Source organism: Podarcis muralis, chromosome 1 (genome assembly GCF_964188315.1).
Source record: "Podarcis muralis chromosome 1, rPodMur119.hap1.1, whole genome shotgun sequence".
Classification (NCBI taxonomy): Eukaryota; Metazoa; Chordata; class Lepidosauria; order Squamata; family Lacertidae; genus Podarcis; species Podarcis muralis.
In genome coordinates, this window is record NC_135655.1 from 19,171,059 (window position 1) to 19,194,239 (window position 23,181).

General features: G+C 45.4%; 1 long non-coding RNA gene across 3 annotated transcripts in view; it reads right to left on the reverse strand.

The window, feature by feature from the left end:
- Positions 1–23,181, reverse strand: part of LOC144327311 (uncharacterized) — a 79,834-nt gene that overhangs the window by 29,970 nt on the left and 26,683 nt on the right. Inside the window, exon 4 of one of the 3 annotated variants that reach the window (XR_013392378.1) lies at positions 22,081–23,105. The exons of the other annotated variants lie outside the window; for them this stretch is intronic. This is a non-coding gene — a long non-coding RNA (uncharacterized LOC144327311). Of the gene's footprint in view, positions 1–22,080; positions 23,106–23,181 lie in introns of those variants that run through there. 3 annotated transcript variants of the gene reach the window in all.

Below are 23,181 nucleotides of genomic sequence, written 5' to 3' on the forward strand. Positions count from 1 at the left end.
ACTGGTCTACCATACACAGTTGTACAGATTGCTGATAGGGAAGCACATTTAAAGTTCAGGATAGGTGCTATGCAAATGCTAAATATTCTTAAGGTATAAAATCATAGAGTTAGAAAGGACCATGATGTCCAAGCCCCTGCAACTCGGGAATCTTTTGTCCAATGTGAGTCTCAGACCCTGAGATTAAGAGTCTCATGCTCTACCAACTGAGCCAAGTTATATTATTGCCATAACCAGCTGGTTGCTGGTTATAAAATCTGACTCCTCTGGAAATGTTTATCATATCTGATTCTGGTTTATATCTTTTAATGAACTGATATCAATTGATGTGTTTTAATGATTGATGGTCTGTTCTCAACCAGTCTCTTTATGGTGCAGTCGTGGACCTGAACAATTGAATATTCTTTTAGAATGCTTTCATGTCCATAGTATCAAAATGAGTTCTTTATCTGGATCGTCATATTAGGAATTAGCATTAGGCTGCTATTGTAATTATCCATTTATTACGGTTGTGTTGTGAGCTGCTTCTTTCAGTGGGGTGCGGGTTGGAAAAGTGGCACACAAATTGAAATAATAATTAACGGGAATAAATAAGTCTGGGCTAGGAGGGCACTGGAGAGAAACAACTTTTTGCTGTCAGTCCAAACTGGGAGCGGGGGCGTTTGTGCTGAAAACGCAGTGCAAAAGGCAAGGTGATACAGAATAAAAGGTAGTCTGAAACACCAGCAACTTTTCAGGGGAGAAAATGCATGTTTTCACCTGGAAAACTCTCCCCCTTTCCAGGGGGAACAGTCACCTCAGCCACCTTCGCTATCACGGTGGCATTTCAGAGCATTTTCTGAGAACAGAAATGCAGTAAATACTGAGGGTAGTCAAGTCTCTCCCCCCCCCCCTTCATTGTGCATTAACGACATTACTTTCAATACAAATAAGCACAGCAAGGAAATAAGCTCTGAAATATAACCTTCCTTTGTATGGTAAAGGTCAGCTCTCAGGGCACACATTATCTATTTTATTTAAGCGGATGTAATCTACAGCTTCTGATGGTATTTATTTGCCTTTTCCCTCTCTCTTCCTCTCTCTTCCTCTCTTTCTCTCTTTGTCACCTTTACTGAGGGACTTTAGTAACCTCCTTTTCCTCATCCTCCTAGTCCAGAAGAAAAATACTGGAAAGTGGCAAATGTCTGCTGAAACATTCTGTAGGAACTCCTCAGTGCTTTACAGCAGGAATACAAGTTCCAAGTAATCTTTAAGACACTTTCATGGTTGCCACCCACAGGAGATGTAACAACACCCCTTTCCCCCATGCCATGCCGACCATTTTAATCTTAGTCATGTTGGCTGAATTAGATATCTATGGGGGCACCAAAATCTTTTAAGTGCTTAAGGCATGTAAAGGTCTTAATCTGGCCCTGTCCTCTACAATATTTAAAACATGCTGGTGATGTTCAGCAGAAGGTGGCTCATAAAGAATAAGAAATTCACAAGCTCAAATAAATACAACAACAACAACAACAACCTGGTTGCCTTCTGGAAGGCAGCAAGAAGCCAAATGAAACTAGATCTGGGTGGTGCATCAATGTGCCATGTGCTCCATCTCCATGGGCAGTAATGCTTTTGAACACCAGTTGCTGAAAACTTCGGAAGGGGAGAATGCTCTTGTGCTCGGGTCCTGCTTGCAGGTTTCGCAGAGGCATTCGGCTGTCCACAGCAACAACAGGATGCTCAGTTAGATGGACCATTGGCCTGGTCCACCAGGATCTTTTTATGGTCTTCCTTATAATTGGTAACTGCAGTTGTAGAGCACATGCTTTGCTTGTATGAGGTTCTAGGTCCAATTCCTACTTCTTCTAGTTGAAAGGACTTGAATGTCAGGGTCATGTGTTTGAGCCCCACGCTGGGCAAAAAGGATTCCTGCAATGCAGGGGTATGGACTAGATGGCCCCCACAGTTCCTTCCAACTCTATGGTCCAATTTTTTTGGAGGCATGGGAGTGCTTGTCATATGACTACTTCTCGCACTGCTCAAAAAAAGACCAGACATCCATGACAAGAATACAGTGGAACCTCGTGTTACGTACTGCCCTCCTTACGAATGCTTCGGATTACGAGCTCCGCTAAGTAGATGCCGCTTTTGGCTAACTTTGCCCTGGGATGCGAGCGGAAGTCGTGCGCCAGCGGCGAGGCAGCAGCAGTAGACACGCGAAAGCGTGCCTCATGTTAAGAATGGTTTCGGGTTACAAATGGACCTCCGGAATGAATTAAGTTTGTAGCCGGAGTTACCACTGTAATCAAAAGTGTCTAGACTGATGTAGAAAGTGAAGTACCCCCCACAACATGGACTTCCACCACTGTTACAATAAGCTGGAAAGAGTTATGTTGACACTATTCCTGTGCCACTATAAGTAACATCTAAAGGAGCATTTCAGGCAGATCTTGTTGGACTCCAACTTCCATCGACCCCGGGCAGCACAGCCAATAGTCAGGGATGATGGGAGTTGTAATCATCCAACAAAACATCTGGAGACAGCTTTCCCGTTCCTGCTTTAAATGGAGTGTATGAGACGCAGTATGATCATTTTTCATGTTACCCTGCCATTTTTTGATGCTGGAATGGCAATTGACTGGCTCACCATTCCATTGAACAGGTGGTTCAGCAATCCATTCCTTAGGCATCCAGGCCCCTTAAAGCAAGACTAGGCCAACACATGGTCTGCAGTCTCCATCCACAATGACTGGCTCATGGTGAGTTGCCCTGTGGTGGCTGTAGGAAAGGCCTTGACGTCTTGGATGCAGCGTGTGGTCCATCTGTTACTCTTAGTCCTAGCATAGATGGAAGAAGCAGTAACTGTTCCATTGATTCCATATTGGATTTCCTTACCCTCTCTGCCCACCCTCCTATAAGGCCCAGCTCCAGGAATCCATGGGCCTTGAGGAAAAGACCTTCAAAATTTCAGCCTCTGTTGCCAGTGGGGTCCAAGATTTGGAACGGCATCAGAGATTCAGGGCACGCTGATAATTTACTTTTGTTCTTGCATTTGGCTTTGTGAGCTGCTGTGTCGTTCACATTCATCCTGACAGAAGGAGCTGTGTCAGGGCCCATGCAGAAAGATGCCTGTGGGCCCCTTCGCAGTGCCAGGTCCCTGGGCAGCTGCCCAGATTGCTTGGGTGGAGTTGCCAAAGCTGCCTTCTATGTTGCTTTGCTTATTTCTTCGACTTTTCCAGGGTAGGTACCAATGACAGAGAGACATGGCAATGCTTACCTGTCCATCTTTCTTCTCCCTACGTTGACACTGTCTGATTTCCTCCCTCAGTATCACATATTATGCATGGGAACACAAGAAGAGATCTCTGATGAAGATGAAACAAAGCAAAGCCACACATGCTAGTTCTCTACTTCCACACGGAATGATCTCTGCTGTTGCATTTCCAGCACAAATTAGGTTAGGTCATCAAAAAATGTGGATCTATACAAAATTCTTCTCTATCCTTAAACTCTGCCCCTTTCATTACAAATGTGAAAAAGGAGATTATTTCCCTCAAGAAAAATAAAAGAGTGAGAAGGAGTTGATCCTCTTTCAGTCTCGTATGTTTTATTTTCAAGGCTTCATAACTAGTATGGTTTCTTTAAAGAGTTCAGCGCTTACACATATGTGAGCCAGATTTCTGTTACAGATGGGTAGCCGTGTTGGTCTGCCATAGTCAAAACAAAAAAAATTCCTTCCAGTAGCACCTTAAAGACCAACTAAGTTAGTTCTTGGTATGAGCTTTCGTGTGCATGCACACTTCTTCAGATACACACGAAAGCTCATACCAAGAACTAACTTAGTTGGTCTTTAAGGTGCTACTGGAAGGAATTTTTTTTGTCCAGATTTCTGTGGTACTAATTAGATGCTTACTGTTTTGCTCTGTGTCAAATGATGGTCAAGGCATGAAATGTTACTCGTTTGAGTAACATTACTCACCTGAGACGGTTTCCTTCCAGCAAGAGATTAGCCAGAGGGATAAATTGTTTTAGTCTCAATGAAATTAGCTCCTGGTTTTTGCATCTTTATTAATAAGAAACAGACATCTACTATTTAGAGGCAGATCTTTTCCCTGTTTCCTTTCCTTTCCATTTTTTTTATGGCTAAGGAAATACCTATGCAATTTTCACTTCAGAAATCTCTTGACTGAAACAACGACTGCTTCCTTAGCATCCTTTTGGGGTGGAAGGGAACCAACTGGCCAACCAACTGAGGATTTATGAGAGTCCCCCTGCCTCCAATTTCAAGACTTAATTACACTCTTAGCATTTCTTCTGACTTTTGGCCTTTCTCCACTGCCTCAGTTCTCCATCTTGGTATGAAATCCATCTTCCTTTCAGTCACCGTTCCAAACTGTAGAGAAATAATGTGTTTAGGGGGTGTGCGGGTGGTGGAAGCTTTCTTACAGAGCAGGTGTAGGGAACCTTTGGCCCTCCAGTTATCAATGAACTACAACTCCCACAATCCCTGACTTACTGGGGTTGAGGGGAGTTAGAATTCAGCAACTTCTACAGAGTCTGCTATAGAGCCAAACCACATGTGGCTGAATGACAAAATACTCTTTTGGTTCCTTTTCGTCTGGAAATAGGGGTGGCCCTCAGGAATGCAGAAGTTGGGCATCCCTGGTTTAGAATGTGACTTTCCATGTTGGTTCCAGAGAACATGAGTAACTCAACGGAGAATGGGAAACACATTTCTCTTGCAAGGAGCATTCAAACTTCACTGCGTTCTTTCAGAAGAAAAAGGTTTCATAAAGTTGGGAATGAGTTCAACAAAAGCAATTGTGAGAACAAGATGCTGGGCTACAGTGCCTTTTGGCTTGATAAAGACGGCTGATCACCGAAGAATTGATGCTTTTGAATTATGGTGCTGGAGGAGACTCTTGAGAGTCCCATGGACTGCAAGAAGATCAAACCTCTCCATTCTTAAGGAAATCAGCCCTGAGTGCTCACTGGAAGGACAGATCGTGAAGCTGAGGCTCCAATACTTTGGCCACTTCATGAGAAGAGAAGACTCCCTGAAAAAGACCCTGATGTTGAGAAAGATTGAGGGCACAAGGAGAAGGGGACAACAGAGGACGAGATGGTTGGACAGTGTTCCCGAAGCTACAAACATGAGTTTGACCAAGCTGCGGGAGGCAGTAGAAGACAGGAGTGCCTGGCATGCTCTGGTCCATGGGGTCACGAAGAGTCGGACACGACTAAACGACTAAACAACAACAACAACACCAAGGCTTTTCTTACATTTAGCTACTTTATTTTGTCCCATTAGTGCCCTTGGTTTCCTTGCCTCTAGATGCCTCTAGGAATATTTCATTAGCTTAGGTCAATTCATGTTGCCCATGTTTTTCAGATTATGTATACAGGTTATGTAAAGTGTGTCTATGTTCAATTAATGGATTGGAGGAAGAATACATATGGTCTGGGGGGAAAAGGAGAAGAGAATTTTCTAATGTCCCAAGTGGGCAGTGTTTTACTTGCTCTTTCAGAGTTAACTGGCAGTATGGGGCTAACTCTGTTCAGAATAAACGGGCAATGTAAAATATACATGATCAGTTAGTTTCTCTCTGCAGCAATTTCTTTGATGTTTGCCAGAGTGTCTATTTATAAAATTTGTGCTCAGAGGCGGGATTGCATGTGATCCTTCATTTCCTCCCAGCATTTCAAGTATTTCATTTCCTTGTTAAATTTTCTTTAAAATTAGGAAAAGTACAAGAAGGAAAACTCAACCCCTTGGGGGTCCCAGTAACAAACATGCTTTGTGCTTGTCTCTTTCTTGCTGCAGGTTGATGATACAGCTACGGTTTCTGTTCGGAACAGCGATGTGAAGACTTCATAACAAGGGAGATGCAAGGTTACACTGCATGTCAGCTTTCCAGGTCAAAACAGCTGCAGCAAGAACAACAAAATGAGCCTCTTTAATTTTATTTGTAGCCCCACAAATCTGCAACCTGTCCTGTAGGGCGCTATTGTTTGCTGACACAAAGGATGGGAGGCAGATCAACACTCAATCTGCTGGTCTAAGGAAGCAGAAAAGTATTGGGGTGGCGTGACAAGGCCCTGCTTACCTTTCAATATCTACCAGCACTAGGGCTTTAAATATCTACCAGCGCTATGGGGGCTACATCATACTGCTTTAAAGAGGACAACCCTCTATTCTGAAAGGATAACAGAGGACAGTGTTCTGAAGGTGTACACTATTTAAAGGGGGTAAAAGATAAAGAACTCTACAAAAAAAAGGAGTACAGGGACCTTGAAGTTGCTCACCTATAGGTCACCTGCTCACAATATTCTCTTCTAGGGTAGCATGCACTATCTATGTCCTTAAATTATAGGAATTATTTCTCCATTGGCATCTATGAATATAAATCACCATTTGTGAATTCTGTGCCTATCAGTGCCCTCTGTTGTCCTCTTTCTGGGGTAATGCATTTTTCCCCCTACAGTGAGTGCAAAATTGCCCCCCCCCCCAACTAGCACGTTGAAGTCAACTTGGAAGCTAAAGAATGGAGCCTTGCATATTATTTCTCAAACTTTCCAGAAGTAAAGGTAGCCCATAACTGCTCAAAAAAGATCACAAAGCTGGTCACTGGGACACAGGCTTGCAATTGCTCCAATCAGCTAAGCCCAAGGAACACCCCCCCCCCAAGAGTGATCTAAGCCTACTTCCTCACTCAGGCAGCAAATATTGAAACGTATCCATCAAAAATGGACAAGCAGGTGGTTGTAATTTTGGTTTCTTTCAGGATTATTTGAATGCTTTGCACTAAGAGGAACATTCAAGTTTGTGCTGAAATTTGCTTCAGGCAAATCTGGCAACTAACCAGGGATGGGTTGTATCCCTTCTGTCCCCTCAAATTCCCCCAAACCCTCACACTGTTTCTGATTCCTATCAAAACTCATTTGGCCTACTTTGAAAATTCCCAAATGTTTTGTCCATGAAGAGGCTACCAAATTTTGTTGCAATTTTGGTTTACACACTTGCCTGGAAATACAGGAAACAAGCTGGTCTTATTGAAACTATATAACCAAGATGCTTTGCCTGTGGAAGAATCTCTGTAGTAACTTTGAAATTCAGTTCAGGCAAAGCTTGGTGGCCACATAAGCCAGAGAGATGGAACCTATCCCCATCTAGATCAGTGTTTCCCAAACTTGGGTCTCTAGCTGTTTTCAGACTACAATTCCCACCATCCCTCCTCACCACTGGTCTTGCTAGCTAGGAATGATGGGAGTTGTAGTCCAAAAACCAGCTGGAGACCCAAGTTTGGGAAACACTGCTCTAGATGTTGCTAGACTTCAACTCCCATCATCCCTGAGGTTGGCTGGCCAAGGCTGATGGAAGCTCCAGGTCAAAAGTTCCCCAACACTGTTGCAGGCACTGATGGGTGCAGAGTTACCACTTGGCAGCACGAATATCCTGAGACACATGAATATCCTGAGCACATGAATATCCTGAGACTTTTGCAAGAACATTCCCACCGCACAAACATTTCCCCTTCAGATTCTTAATATGTTTCACATGAGAAACAAACCCCATTTTTTAAATTGAATTTAGGGAAAACTCCAGTGACAATCCTAACATGCTCTATATTAAATGTGCATGGTTTGAAAACCAAGTAAACAAGGAGAAAAGAAGAAGATGACAATGCAGTTAGAATTCAAAGGACATTTAATTTGGAGCCGCTTGTGCTGTACTGTCATGTTCTAAGAAGTTTCACATTGACATTAACACACAGGTCACTCAAAAACCCTACTGATTTTAAGCACTCTCTTCTTGAAACTAACTCCGAGAGGGCAAGCTCTGCAGAAAGGAGATAAAAGAAAGAAAGGAAGGATCTGGTAAGGTGTGTGAGCAGGGATTCCGGAGGAAAGCTAAAAAAAAAAAATTACAATCCCCTGCATTCCTTTCAGTGTCTCCGGGAAAGTTCGGATAGCAGGAGCGAGAAAGGGAATAAGGAGGATTAACAACAATATCACTGTAGCAAGGCACACACTCAAGAATACTTAAAGCTTGGATCTATCGTTCTGCTGGGAAATTACATATTAGAGTTGGTACTGATAATGCCCTCTCCTGGCGATGCTATTGCAGCTCCTAAGTCTAGGTGTCAGTTATTCCAGAGACCTGCATACATACAAGGCAGGCAGGATAAAATGTACTGTAGTCACAGGCAGCGATCGGTGCAAAATGTCACACAGCTCCCTCTCCTCCCCCACCTCGCTGTAGGTAAATTATTTTAATAAGGTAAGAGTTACCACAGCACAATGTGTGTGTGTGTGTGTGTGTGCGCGCGTGTGTGTGTGTGTTTTACCCCCTAAATAATGTTCTCTGTGTCATCTGTATATTTATGATAGCTCAAAGACATGGGTGTGTGGATCTAATTAAAAATGTGAAAGGGTTTAGCAGCCTGCTGCTTCCCTTTGAGTCTCCTGTTGCCAACTCTTGGCAGCTCTGCTGTCAGCGAGCCAAATGTTTAGTCTTCAGCTGAACTACTGCCAGGGTGTCGCACGGCATTCTGGGACGGTAGAGCCTGGAGGTACTATGTTAAAACTATCTCACAGAAGGAGGATGTGTTGTGTGTAGGGCTCCGCATTCAAATTGGCCACCGGTAAGTTGTGGTGGGGGAAGCAGTGGAGGCAACCCACTCCTGCCTGGTGAGCCTTAGGACCTTGCCAATGACAGAAAAGCCCCAGACTTCTCCCTTAGTGCAATACTTGGTGCAAGCCTAAACCAGCGACAAAAGTGCAGTAAACTTCCTCTGCAATTAAGGGCTGATGGAGAGAAGTAGTGTTTGTGTCATGGGGAAATAGTTCTGCTCCTGTTTGTAAAACAGCTTGCAGCTCTCCACTTTGGGAGAGAAGGGCTGTGGATTAAATTGAGGAAAACAAACCGAAAGGTCCATACATGAAAAATTATTGTTGCTTAGGGCAGAGTATAATTTGGCGTTGTGTTCAACATGGATTTTTTTTCAGCTGTGTGTGTATGTGTGAACATGCCAATTACAGTTTCTTGGGTCCCCCCCCCCATCTGAAGTTCAGTTCCACATCAGCTTGTGATTTTTTAATTATTTTTATAAGTCCTCATGAAAATTCACCAAAATGTTCTAGTGGGCATCCTTTTTCTATTCGCGGAAGCACCCTGTGCGATTCAGAACCCTTCTTTTCCAGGACTCTTAATTGTGCAGGGAGCCTCCATGGGTTGCAGAAATTGAGGCTAAATGGGTAGGGCTGTCACATTGTAGGCACACGCTGCTCTTTCTATATTGGCCCTTCACAGCAGTAATGACTTTGGTACTGGCCCAAGAAATCTTGCTGCCCGAATTGTCCTTATCGCCGGTTTAAATGCTTCAGATACCAATCCTTCACCTCATCTATTCCTCATGCCCCCAAACCCCATGCAAACTGTAACCAGTTGCTCTTGTGCTCAGATTGTGCTTGTAGCCTTCGCACAAGTATCTGGCTGGTCATAGTGAGAACAGGATGCTGGACTAGGTGGACCATTGGCCGGATCCAGCAGGCTCTCCTTATGGTTTTACTCAGCAGCATGGCAGGGTGGGCCTTTCATTGTCATCATCATCATCATCTATTGAAATTATATATCGCCCTATACCCGGAGGTCTCAGGGCGGTTCACAGAACAAAATCATAATATAAAACCACAAAATATATAATCAAAATAAAAACAACAACCCAATAACCCCCCCAACCCCCACATTTTAAAAGGGCACAGGATGGAAATCAAATCAAACCAAGGCCTGGTTAAAAAGGAAAGTCTTTGCCTGGTGCCTAAAGGTGTATAATGAAGGCACCAGGCGAACTTCCCTGGGGAGAGCATTCCACAGACGGGGAGCCACTGCAGAGAAAGCCTATTCTTGTGTTGCCACCCTCTGGACCTTTCAAGGAGGAGGCACATGAAGAAGGGCCTCAGAAGATGTTCTCAGGGTCCGGGTAGGTTCACATGGAAAGAGGCAGTCCTTGAGGTGTTGCAGTCCTGAGCCATTTAAGGCTTTATAGGTCAAAACCAGCACTGGGCCCGGAAACTATTTGGTAGCCAGTGCAGTCAGACCAGGATTGGTGTAATATGCTTAAACCGTCTTGCTCTGGTGAGCAACCTGGCCGCTGAATTCTGCACTAGCTGACTGCTCCTTCAGGGGAAGTGTAACAGCATCAAGACCATCTGGTCTAGGGAAACAATCACCAAGAGTGCCCCAGTCTTATATGAACTGAGTTTCAGTTTGTTGGCTCTCATCCAGTCCATAACTGAGGCAAGACACTGGTCCAGCACTTCCACTGCCTCACCTGCAGATGTAAAGGATAAATAGAGTTGAGTGTCATCAGCATACTGCTGACAACAAACCTCCAGATAACCCCACCCAGCGGTGGGGATAGGGGATAGGATTGAGCCCTGCGGAATCCCAAGCTGAAGGTTCCATGGGGTTGAAAAGCATCCCCCTAGCAACACCCTCTGCCAGCAACCATCCATGTAGGACTGGAACTACAGCAAAGTGGTGCTACCCAATCCTAGTTCGCTCCAGAAGGATACCATGGTCAGTGGTATCGAAAGCTGCTGAGAGGTCGAGAAGAATTAACAGGGACATGTTTCCCTTGTCTCTCTCTCAACAGAGGTCATCATGCAGTTTCTGTGCCAAAACTGGGCCTAAACCCCAACTGAAATGGATCCAGAAAATCAGTTTCTTCCAAAAGCACATGGATCTGGTCTGTGACCACTCACTACAGAACCTTGCTCAGGAAAGGGAGATTAGCCACTGGCCAGTAGTTTGGTTTTCCAAACCCACTCTCTAAAGCAGGAGTAGGGAACCGGTAGCACTAGACTATAATTCCCATCAGCCCCATCTAGCATGGCATTGTTGCCCAAAACCATCTGAAATGCCTCTGGTGCTCTATCCCTGTTTCAAAGTGCCACCAAATGGTACAGGAGAGTGTCCCTCATCATTAAGAACATCATAGTTTATTACCTGAAGAGTACGTAGGTTTCTGCGAGGCGGGTCACAGTGATAACAAGCAAGAGACTTTATTGACCTGATTGTGAACAGAACAGGACTGTCAAACAGGGGCAAAACAACTGCTTATATGCATTTCTGAAGGCCTGGGCCACTCCCACTCTCAACGTGATTGGCCCCAAGCTACGAATTGTAACCCAGAGCTTAAGAGCCTATGCTAGTAGCCCAAACCCTGACAGTACTATGTGATTGGACATCGTGTATCGAATCAAAACACATGGCTCTGAATCCTAGTCCAGATTCTAGCTCAGGCGAACACAGACCACTGCATGCATAACATAACCAATACAAAACAAAAAAAATTCCTTCCAGTAGCACCTTAAAGACCAACTAAGTTAAGTTAAGTTAAAGACCAACTAAGTTCGGACTTAGTTGGTCTTTAAGGTGCTACTGGAAGGAATTTTTTTTGTTTTGACTATGGCAGACCAACACGGCTACCCATCTGTAACTATAACCAATACAGGGAGACATGTCAAACATCCTGTGCTATTTCTGCTGGTACCGCTACTTAAGCAGAAAGTGACATATGTGCTTGGGACCTTTATTCACAAAAGCAGATATATAATAGTTACGAGGGTGGGATTCTTATTATTTCTTCAAATGGTTAATTTGCTGCTAGAAGCAACCGTGCGCCATTTTCCCTTCAAAGTGCTGACTGGCTTGTTATTGCATGTGGTGCCGAGGTGTTGCAAAAGAAAAGAAGAGAAACGGGGCTAGAGAAAAGAAAAGAGAGCCTTCCTCCTTTCTGTGAAATTGGCTTAATTGAGCAACATCTGTGCAGCAAGCCTGCCCCTTTCCATCCCACCCCCAACTCACCCTGGCCTGCAATAACTTTTCAGAAAGCCATTTCTTTATTTGGGAAGTGTGTCCATAGCTGAGAATGTGCCATTTTCATTTCAGAAACCAGGCACTGTGGATATTTATTGCACCCTTAATCCAATAGGGTCCTGTAACACATGTCGAACACATTCCAGAAACATTCACGATCGCAGTGGATGTTATTCGGAAACATGCATTTTCTCAGCAACAAAATTTTGGTATTTTACCACCGGGGGTGGGGTTGGGGTTGGGGATGCGACAAACCTGGAATGAGACAGAAGCACTCTCTCCGAGGAAAGAAATCTATGCAACAAATAAGTAATGGCTATGCATTTTGTGCAAGATTGACAGCCTCTGTCCAGAAATACAGATAATAGGATGCTCACAAAAGACTCATCATTGTAAGGTATCATGGGCTCAAGGGCTGTCACATGGAAGTTAGAGCAAGCTTATTTTCTCCTACTCTGGGAGGTAGGATCCATACCAATGGCTTCAAGTTACAGGAAAGGACAAAACACCAGGAAGGACAAAACACCAGGAAGGACTTTCTGACAGTAAGAGATGCTGGACGATGGAACAGACTCCTTTGGAGTTAGAGATTCTCTTTCCTTTTAAACAGAGTGTGCTGGTTCCGTGGGTTTCCGTGAGGCATGGTCTGAGTCCAGTCCAAGGTCGAGGGTGCAGTATTGAGGCCGTCTGTCAAAGCTGAAGCTGGGTCCAAGGCAGGGAGTCGGGTGGGGTCAGAAGATCCAGCAGGACAGGGTGAAGGCCGGAACTGGCTACCAACAACGTTGCTCCTGCAACTTGGGACTGGGGCTGGCTGACTTTTATCTGCCCCGAGGCATAGGGCAGCCCCAGTCCACAGGTGACTCACCTCTCCTGGCCTGGAGGCGAGCACTCCTCCTGCAGGAACTTAGTTTCCTCCGTCTCTCTGCCCTGAGCCTTTGCAGCTCAGGAGAGGCTGAAGGGTTACCAGACCCAAAGGCAACCTCAGCCTCTCCTGATGGGGCTGAGAGTGGAGCACCTGCAGGCAATGGGTCCTCCATCACCTCAGGAGCCAGAGCAGACTCAGCTGGTTCCTGCACCTGAGGATCCAGCACAGGTGAGGACCCTTCAGGCTTAAGCCCCAGCCCTGACTCAGCTGGTTCTGGAGGCGGGGAATCCTGTGCAGGCTGGGATTCCTCAGGTTCAGCCTCCGAGTCCGAATCCCAGACCGTCACACAGAGTTTGAATGGCCATTTGTCATGGATGCTTTAGTTGATATTCCTGCATTGCAGAGGGTTGGACTAGATGACCCTCAGGGTCCCTTCCAACCATGCAACTCGATGATTGTATGATTCTCTGAGCTGGTTTCTTTGGGAAAACTGGAGTGTACAGTGGTACCTTGAGTTACAAACGCCTCTGGTTACAAACGCTTCAGGTTACAAACTCCACTAACCTGGAAGAGTTACCTCGAGTTGAGAACTTTGCCCCAGGATGAGAATGGAAATCGTGTGCCGGCGGCGCAGCGGCAGCAAGAGGCCCCATTAGCGAAAGCACACCTCTAGTTAAGAGCAGTTTCAGGTTAGGAACAGACCTCTGGAACGAACTAAGTTCATAACTAGAGGTACCACTGTATATGCTTATAATATCTGACAATTTTTATGTGCATTATAATGCATATAATACGTGAGAATTGTTTGTATTTTTAGCATAACTGGTAAAATGTAACACACTTCTTGTCGAGATCAAGGAGCAAAGTGGTACTTGGTGGCAGGGAATCTGCATGAATAAGCTCCGCATTGTGCTTTTTCAGAAAAATCCATTCCAAGTCAGTCCTCAACACTACTTGGGGGGCTGTTTTTAAAAAGTTGTGCAGCGGGTCCTTGCTTTAATGTTAGTATTTGCAATTTTAATGGAGAACTGTCATATATATTACTACTGCTTTGGATAGAAAGCCCCCTTGCTGAATTTCTTTGCATATTAGGTGAGGTAAAGTAAAGGTAAAGGTACCCCTGCCCGTACGGGCCAGTCTTGACAGACTCTAGGGTTGTGCGCCCATCTCACTCAAGAGGCCGGGGGCCAGCGCTATCCGGAGACACTTCCGGGTCACGTGGCCAGCGTGACATCGCTGCTCTGGTGAGCCAGAGCTGCACACGGAAACGCCGTTTACCTTCCCGCTAGTAAGCGGTCCCTATTTATCTCCTTGCACCCGGGAGTGCTTTCGAACTGCTAGGTTGGCAGGCGCTGGGACCGAACAACGGGAGCGCACCCCGTCGCGGGGATTTGAACCGCCGACCTTTCGATCGGCAAGCCCTAGGCACTGAGGCTTTTACCCACAGCGCCACCCGCGTCCCATTAGGTGAGGTACACATTATTAAAATAAATAAAAAATAAATAAGATAGGGTCTGTGCCTGAGAGAGTCCTTATATTTATTTGCAAGGAGCCTGGTATAAGCAGAATCCCACTGTCAGTGGTGAAGAGGAAGGCTTGCTGTGGCCAATAATATTGCCATCCTCAGCAATATTTTTTCTTGCCATCCTCAGCCATTTTTTCTTTCTCCATAGGAGCAAATGTGTTGAAAATAAAATGGTAGATCACTGGGTATGGGAGTAAACCCAGTGAGAACTGGAAGAAAAGGAGGAAAACCTCTAGATGTACCACACGCAATCCCCCCTACTCTAGGCCCAACACATTTTGGAATAAATATTTCTACAGGAACGACAAAGACATAAATAATATGCAACTATGATGCAGACATGGGGCGCGGGTGGCGCTGTGGGTAAAAACCTCAGCGCCTAGGGCTTGCCGATCAAAAGGTCGGCGGTTCGAATCCCCGTGACGGGGTGCGCTCCCGTTGCTCGGTCCCAGCGCCTGCCAACCTAGCAGTTCGAAAGCACCCCCGGGTGCAAGTAGATAAATAGGGACCGCTTACTAGCGGGAAGGTAAACAGCGTTTCCGTGTGCGGCTCTGGCTCGCCAGAGCAGCGATGTCACGCTGGCCACGTGACCCGGAAGTGTCTGCGGACAGCGCTGGCCCCCGGCCTCTTGAGTGAGATGGGCGCACAACCCTAGAGTCTGTCAAGACTGGCCCGTACGGGCAGGGGAACCTTTACCTTTTTATGATGCAGACATAAAAACTGGGTGAAACTTTACACACTCACACAACTTCAACAAAAACAGTGCTTCATAGTTACTCAATTAGAAACCTCAGAGGACAGGAAGGAAGGAGGAGTCAAATTAGAATAATTAATCTGGACAGCTAGATTGAACTGGAGTCCATTGGCTTCAAGCCATCAATGCCCATAAAATAAATTTCTATAGTAATCTCTTCACCGGGTGGCCTTTTGCTCTGCATCATGGATTCTTCTTCATTGCCGTGTGTTTGTGCTTTACGCTAATCCGACAATTCAGACATTAGACCAGTCTTTCTCAACCTTGGGTCCTCAGGTGTTCTTGAACTACAAATCCCATCACCCTTGACCATTGGCCATGCTGGCTAGGAACGATGGGAGCTGTAGCCCATCTCAAAGTTGAGAAAGGCTGGATTAGACCTTCTAGTTATCAGCACAAAATCATAGTGATCATGAACTGTCAATTATACAATAGGACACTGGGCTACCTTGCCTCACCCAAGCAATATTCACTTTGTTGCTCCAAGTCTTATTAGCAAGATTGGGATACTTCTTGAGTGTTGGCTACTGTCCTTTAACCGGTCACGTATTTGTAGAATAAGCATGGCACTTCTGCTAGCAAGTCAGGCATAAGGCAAATCCACTTGGGGAATCCACTTGACACTCGGTGGAAGGTTAGCTCTCCCGGGGCCTGGGTGAATTTCCCATTGCTCGTAGTACGACTCTGCAAAACTGCTAGATCCAAAGCAGCTGAGACAATAACTGAACACACCGATTAACTATAGTCAAACATCCCCTGTGCACTGAAGGTGTTATAAGTGAGCTGCATCCATTGGTCTTCAGATGCATTCCTGACACGGCGATAGCCTTTGTGCTGCAGTTGAAGTGGCCCCATCCGCCACTGCGTTAAAGAAAAAAGAAAGAACGGCTGATGGGAGGAGAGGAAGTATAAGCAGTGGAACCTGCTATCGCTTCTAATTTCTGGAAGGGTATTGAAAGGAACAGAGCTCTGGTGCGGGTGCATCACACACCTGAACTTTGCCTCTTTGATCTTTCCTCCGGGGTCCTTTTTGTTTCCCCCAGCCTGCTGCGGTGGAGAGGTAGGCCTCAGAAGCCTTCTGGCATCTAGCCCAGGCTTTGTGGGCCACTGGAGAGATGCATAGCTAGGTGCAGCAGTGCCCTGCGGCAGGTGTTAAAATGTTGTTCCTGGTTCCTTGGTGGTAATCACTGCAAAACAACCTTGTCTGCTCTCGTCGTATCAACAAGCAGCTTTCGCCCGGCTTGTTGCTAAGAGACGGGACGGTTGCTTACAAGTTGTTTGGTGCCTCTGACTTCCATAATTTATAATTTGTTATCTCAGCATCAAAATTGGTGTTCCGTCCCCCCCCCCCCTTTGCTTAAATTTAATTTTATTTTGCCACAGACCTGATAATTGTTAAAAGGTTGTGCCTCGGACAGCCTTGCTGTTGCTCTTATTATACCCTTGCTTTTGTAAGGTTCGGAGGGTTGGTGGAGAAGGGACGGCAGGGAGAAGAATAAGAAAATGCTATTATAAACTGCAGATGAATATCATTTTTGCCCATTAACTTTTTGCATTATATGACTGGCTGGGTCAATGGATTCCCTCAAGATTTCCTCCCTATTGAAAAACATGCTTCTGTCCAACCAAGAAGGAAATGAATTGAAATGATTTCAATTTAAACAAGAAACAAGCCGTCTCTCGCAGCTCTACACTTCAGCACCTAATGGCTGAACTCATCAATCCTACTCCTGCGAAGTTCAGCACTATAGGCATTTAACCAGTGCCAGAAATTACCCATGTGCATTAATCTAGTTCTTGTGACTACACAAAGCTTACCTCGCTAAAGTGTTTTATACTTAACACTAGTTAAATCAGCCCTGCGAGGGGGGCGCCGGGCGGCGGGGGTAACGCCGGAGTGGAAATGAGAATAATTTGTAGAGTTGTTAAGTTGCAAAATAATTCTGTCACAGTTCACTGGTTAAAGGGGAGGGGGGGACTGACAAACTTATTACTATGGTCCCTGGTGGAAATTAAGAATACCAACCTGGAGTAAGGATTTAGTTGGCTGCTTAACAACATATTTATACACAAAGCGAGCCGGGCTGCATTGAGGGACATAGATTTGAATATTACAATGTCACCACCAGTGTGGCTTTAGTACTCTGCCACGGATGGAGCAATCCTGTCTGCTGTGCTAGGTTTGGATTTGGGTGTGTGGAGTCCCTGCTGTCTAGCAATGTCTGGCACTGCTAGCCTCTGCCAGTGAGGAAGAGCCAAAAGGGATCTGCGCCCAGCTGTGGCGGAGGCGACTGCCATTGTAAACTTCAGCAACAAGGCATTTCAGGATGGGGGGAGAGGGGAGCTGGGCTGGCAGAGAATCCAGTGCATCCTGGCATAGGCCACATTCGGACCGTACATTTAGAGCACTGTGATGCCACTGCAAAGAATCCTGGGAACTGTAGTTTGTTAAGGGTGCTGAGAGTTTTTGGGAGACCCCTGTTCCCCTGAGAGAAATACAATTCCCAGAATGGTTCAACAACCAATCCCTCTTCACAGGGAACAGGAGCCTCCTAACACCTCTCAGCTCCTTTAACAAGCTACAGCTCCCAGAATTCTTGGGGGGGGGGGGGACTATGGCCGCTTAAAGTAGTATCATAGTGCTTTGAATTTATTGTGTGAATGTGGCCTTAGTCCTCTTGCTGCCGCACAATGAAGGAAAGAAAGTCACGTTAACCACAATATCTACATCTATTTCATAAATAAATAAATCTCTAGCATTGGAAATGTCCTCTATGGACAGCTGTTGGATTCCTAAAAACTGCTTTGATTTCACCCAAACACAATTTTTTTGATTAAAGCAGCCTCACTGGTTCCCTATTTGAGTGCTGTGTTATTTGGTTCTACAGAGCACAGATTAACCATTCCCAGCATGAAGCAGCGGAAGGGAGAAACTGGTCCAATTGGGGAGCAATTTCATCTGTATGTGCAAACAAAACAAAGCAAAGTAATTACTCCAGAAATTGCCACAGGAATAGAATCAGATGGGTTTGCTTTGGGATGAAGAGAATTTAAATATGCAATGGGGCATTGCGCCCCCTCCCCACTTTGGTGGTGTAGGAGAGAGAGAGAGAGAGAGAGAGAGAGAGAGAGAGAGAGAGAGAGAGAGATCACTAAGGTTCAGATCAGTTTGGGAATGGCTAGGAAGAACCAGGGAAAGCTGGCTTATGCACTAGTAGTGAGTCCATTCTTTGAATATGATGCTGTCCTCACACAAGACGGAGGTATCAGCAGACTCAGGGGAACCTTAATGCTTGCATACATAAGTAAAAGGTAAAGGTAAAGGACCCCTGGATGGCTATGTCCAGTCAAAGGCGACTATGGGGTTGCGGTGCTCATCTCGCTTCAGGCCAAGGGAGCTGGCATTTGTCCACAGACAGCTTTCTGGGACATGTGGTCAGCATGACTAAACCACTTCTGGTGTAACAGAACACTGTGACGGAAACCAGAGCACATGGAAACGGCGTTTACCTTCCTGCTGCAACGGGACCTATTTATCTACTTGCACTGGTGTGCTTTCAAACGGCTAGGGTGGCAGGAGCTGAGACAGAGCAATGGGAGCTCACTCCGTCGTGGGGATTCGAACCACCGACCTTCTGATTGGCAAGCCCAAGAGGCTGAGTATTTTAGATCACAGCGCCACCCGCATCCCACATGATAGATAGGAGAAAACCCTAAGGAGAAAACATCTACCAATCAGTGGGAACTGAGCATGCCAAGTAGGCACAGAATGCTAGCTTCCTATTGGTCTGGAACACAACAAAGGGGAAAGGGGATGGAATGGTGTGTCCAGGAAAAGGGCATGGAATAAGAACACTGCATACTGCAACATTATGTTACTGGCCCCACTTTTTGCAAATGTACTAGTAAGGACCCGGCGGGATCCATGTGAAAGTGATTACAGCAGGGAAGAGGAGTGAAATAATTTGCTGGGATGGAACTTCACTGTCATCTTGCACTGTGGACTATATATCAGCATGTGTCCATAAACCTTACTGTATTATTTAGCGCTAAAGGGAGCTACTGGGTGACAGTGATGTTTCAGTGGGTTTGAAACTGCCTTATCAGCCCAACTAGTGAGATATTCTCTACTACTAGGTCATTGCACTGGGCTTGAGATTCTCTAGTCAGCAGCTCTGCAGGGCCACAGTCAGAGTCGAGCCTTTCTCAGGTCTGATATCTGGGATCCATTTTCATGGAAAGAGGACCTGGGGCCTTCTAGATGCAAAAAGTGTGCTTTGAAGTGCACAAAATTTCAACCAAAGTGCTCCAGGGGTTGGAACAACTCCCTTTGGAGGAAAGATTTCAAAACTTGAGGCATTTTAGTACAGGGAGGTGAGGCAAGTAACGGAGGACATGACAAAGGCATGTGAAATTATGCACGATGTTTACTAGGGTTGAGAAGAAACTATTTATTTCCACAATTTATATACTGCTTAATCACACATGTGTTGGTGGGGGAGGGGGAGGCATATGGTCGACTAACAATGAGTTTAAGTGAATTAAAAATGAATTTAAACCATAAAACCAGAGTCAAGTTAAAAACCTGCTTCCATTTTTTAAAAAGAAAGTATTCATGAAGCGCTGGAAGGTCAACAGGAAGCGGGGCCCCATCTGACCTCAGCCAGAAGGGAGTTTCACAAAATTGGGTGCACAATACTGAATGCACTGAATATTGAATCAAGATTTACTGGCAGATTACCTGGGTGAGCTTGAGTAGATCTGTAAGGGTTTATGATTCCCAGGTGTCTAACAAAGTCAATCTCATCCTCCCAAATTAGGTTGCTGCGATGAAGAAAACTAACCAGGAGTAGACTTTTGTGTGAAATCCCAGTGAGATCAGTTTGGGGGCTCATCCAGCCTTCCTTCTGTGCCATGTTTCTAGGCACAGGTCCAGGCTTTAAAGCTCTGTGTCTGAGAGTTTTGTTGTTGTTGGGGGTTTTTTGTCCCAGGGCTTTCACTGGAGAAACCCTAAGTTTTACCTCTGAATGGGATCAAACAGCAATAAGGTTTTCTGCAGATTGACATTTGCTCTGATTCCTACGATGCCTGACAGTCTTGACAGACGGCACAAGGTAAGCCTTTCCTCTTTTTGATCATTTTCATTTTTCAGTTTAACAACAATAACAATCAATTACGTTTACATACATACTTGTATTGACTTCCCTCCTCTCCTTCCTAGGTTTCTTGTAAAAACTGCATCTCCCCCTTAACTCCTTTTGTTTGTTACTCTCTACAGTTCTTCCAAAATCACCTTTTAACTGCTTGATCTTAAATTAATCCTGCTGATGTATTTAATTGTGTGCAATAATTTTTAGATAGTCCACATATCTCCCCCATTCTTTGTCAAACCTTCTTTCTTCTTGATTTCTTAATCTTCCTATAAGTTTTGCCATTTCTTCATAGTCCATTAACTTTGCTTGCCATTCTTCCTTCGTTGGGACAGTGTCCTCTTTCCATCTCTGAGGCAAACCTATCCTGACCCAGTCTGATGTCACAAGTGCCTTGCCAGGATACTCCAAGTCAGCCTTTCTCAGCTTCATGTCCTCCAGAGGTTTTGGCCAATGGTCAGGGACCGCAGGGCTTGTATTCCAGCAACAGCTTGTGAGCACCACTTAGAGCCCTTAACTTTCCCATCCTACCATACCCTCAAAAAAACCCCAAAAATTAAAAACTAGTCCTTGCTTCAAATAGGCTACCTATTGTGTATTTTATGTACTGATTTTATTGTGCACCAATAAGTTATGACATCCTGAAGTTTTCTACAAAAAATAATATTAAACAATAATATAATTGTAGGACAGACAGCATCTTAAAAAGTAGAGACATCACTTTGCCAACAAAGGTCCGTATAGGTAAAGCTATGGTTTTCCCAGTAGTGATGTATGGAAGTGAGAGCTGGACCATAAAGAAGGCTGATCGCTGAAGAATTGATGCTTTTGAATTATGGTGCTGGAGGAGACTCTTGAGAGTCACATGGACTGAAAGAAGATCAAACCTATCCGTTCTGAAGGAAATCAGCCCTGAGTGCTCACTGGGAGGACAGGTCCTGAAGCTGAGGCTCCAATACTTTGGCCACCTCATGAGAAGAGAAGACTCCCTGGAAAAGACCCTGATGTTGGGAAAGATGGAGGGCACAAGGAGAAGGAGACGACAGAGGACGAGATGGTTGGATAGTGTTCTCGAAGCTATGAACATGAGTTTGACCAAACTGCAGGAGGCAGTGGAGGACAGGAGTGCCTGGCATGCTCTGGTCCATGGGGTCACGAAGAGTCGGACACGACTAAACAACAACAACAACAACAATAAGTGTAGGAAATTATGCATTGAGCAGACCTGGGAAAGTTTTGCTCGTTCTCTCATAACACTAAAAACTCATGGGCATCTAATGAAGCAGAATGCCGAAAGATTCAGGACAGAGAAAAGAAAGTACTTATTCGTACAGCACAGAGATGAATTTTGCAGCTCCTTTCTACAGGAGGTGGTGACAGGCACTAAAGTGGATGGCTGTAAAAGAGGATTAGACAAATTCGTGGAGGTAAAGGTAAGGTAAATGTAAATGACCCCTGGATGGTTAAGTCCAGTCAAAGGTGACTATGGGGTTGCAGCGCTCATCTCGCTTCCAGCTCGATGGAGCTGGCATTTGTCCAAAGACAGATTTCTAGGCCATGTGGCCAGCATGACTAAACCGCTTCTGGTGCAATGGAACACTGTGACAGAAACCAGAGCGCATGGAAACACCATTTACCTTCCTGCTACAGCAGTACCTATTTATCTACTTGCACTGGCATGCTTTCAAACTGCTAGGTTGGCAGGAGTTGGGACAGAGCAAGGGGAGCTTGTGGGGACTCAAACTGCTGACCTTCTGATCGGCAAGCCCCAGAGGCTCAGTGGTTTAGACCATAGCGCCACCCACGTCGTGATGGTAAAGGCTATGAATGGCTGCTAACTATGATGGAGGAGGAGGAGGAGTTTGGATTTGATATTCCGCTCTATCACTACCCGAAGAAGTCTCAAAGTGGCTAACATTCTCCTTTCCCTTCCTCCCCCACAACAAACACTCTGTGAGGTGAGTGGGGCTGAGAGACTTCAGAGAAGTGTGACTAGCCCAAGGTCACCCAGCAGCTGCATGTGGAGGAGTGGGGATGCGAACCCGGTTCCCCAGATTATGAGACTACCGCTCTTAACCACTACACCACACTGGCTCTCTATGCTCTGCCTTCACAGTTAGAGGCAGTATGCTTCTGAATACCAGTTGCTAGAACCCACAGGAAAGGAGAGTGTTGTTGCCCTCAGGTCCTGTTTGCAGGCTTCCTTTAGGGTTCTGGAGGGTCACTGTGAGAACAGGATGCTGGACTAGATGGGACACTGACCTGATCCATCAGGCTGTGTGCCCACAGTGTAGTCAGACAAGAGGAGGGAGAAGAAGGAAGGGAGGAAAAAAGAGAGAAAGAAGGGAGGTGTGTGTTTTTTTTAACAGAAGTGGACTACCTCTAACATGCCAGATGTTGATGAACACTGATTTTCATCAGCCCCATCAGGGATGATGAGAGTGATAGTTCCACAGCTTCTGGATGACACTAGGTTTATCACTCAGGTGCAGAAAAACAACAACAAAACCAAATTTGAGGAGCTGAACCTTCTGTTTTAATTGGGACTGAGAACTGAGGGGTTAAGCCAAAATCTGCATGGAATTCAATACATTCTCACTGGACACATTTCACTTAAAAAAAATAAATAGATCACCTTGTCGTTAGCTTTAAGTAATTGTGCCCAATTATTTCCACATCTCTTTGCTGGCCTTCTAGAATTCCAGACCCTTCGGAATCTATACTCTCTCATTCTCCTCTCCGTGTGTGTGTGCGCGCACACGCACGCACGCACACATACTCTTTGGTTGAGCCAGAAGGGGAAAAGGAATCAGAGGTGAGTTCCCATTACTAATTTAGCTGAAGCCCACCTGTGAAAACATGAGAAAGGTATCCAGGGGGCTGTCTTCGGTTGTGCACTCAGGTGCGTCCACAGTCTAATCAGCCGCTTCGTCTCTGGGCCTCTGCCAAAAAACTGATGAGTTATTCTACCATGCAAAATCAATGTCTGCTCAGCAGGCCAAATCTTAGGCTGGCGGG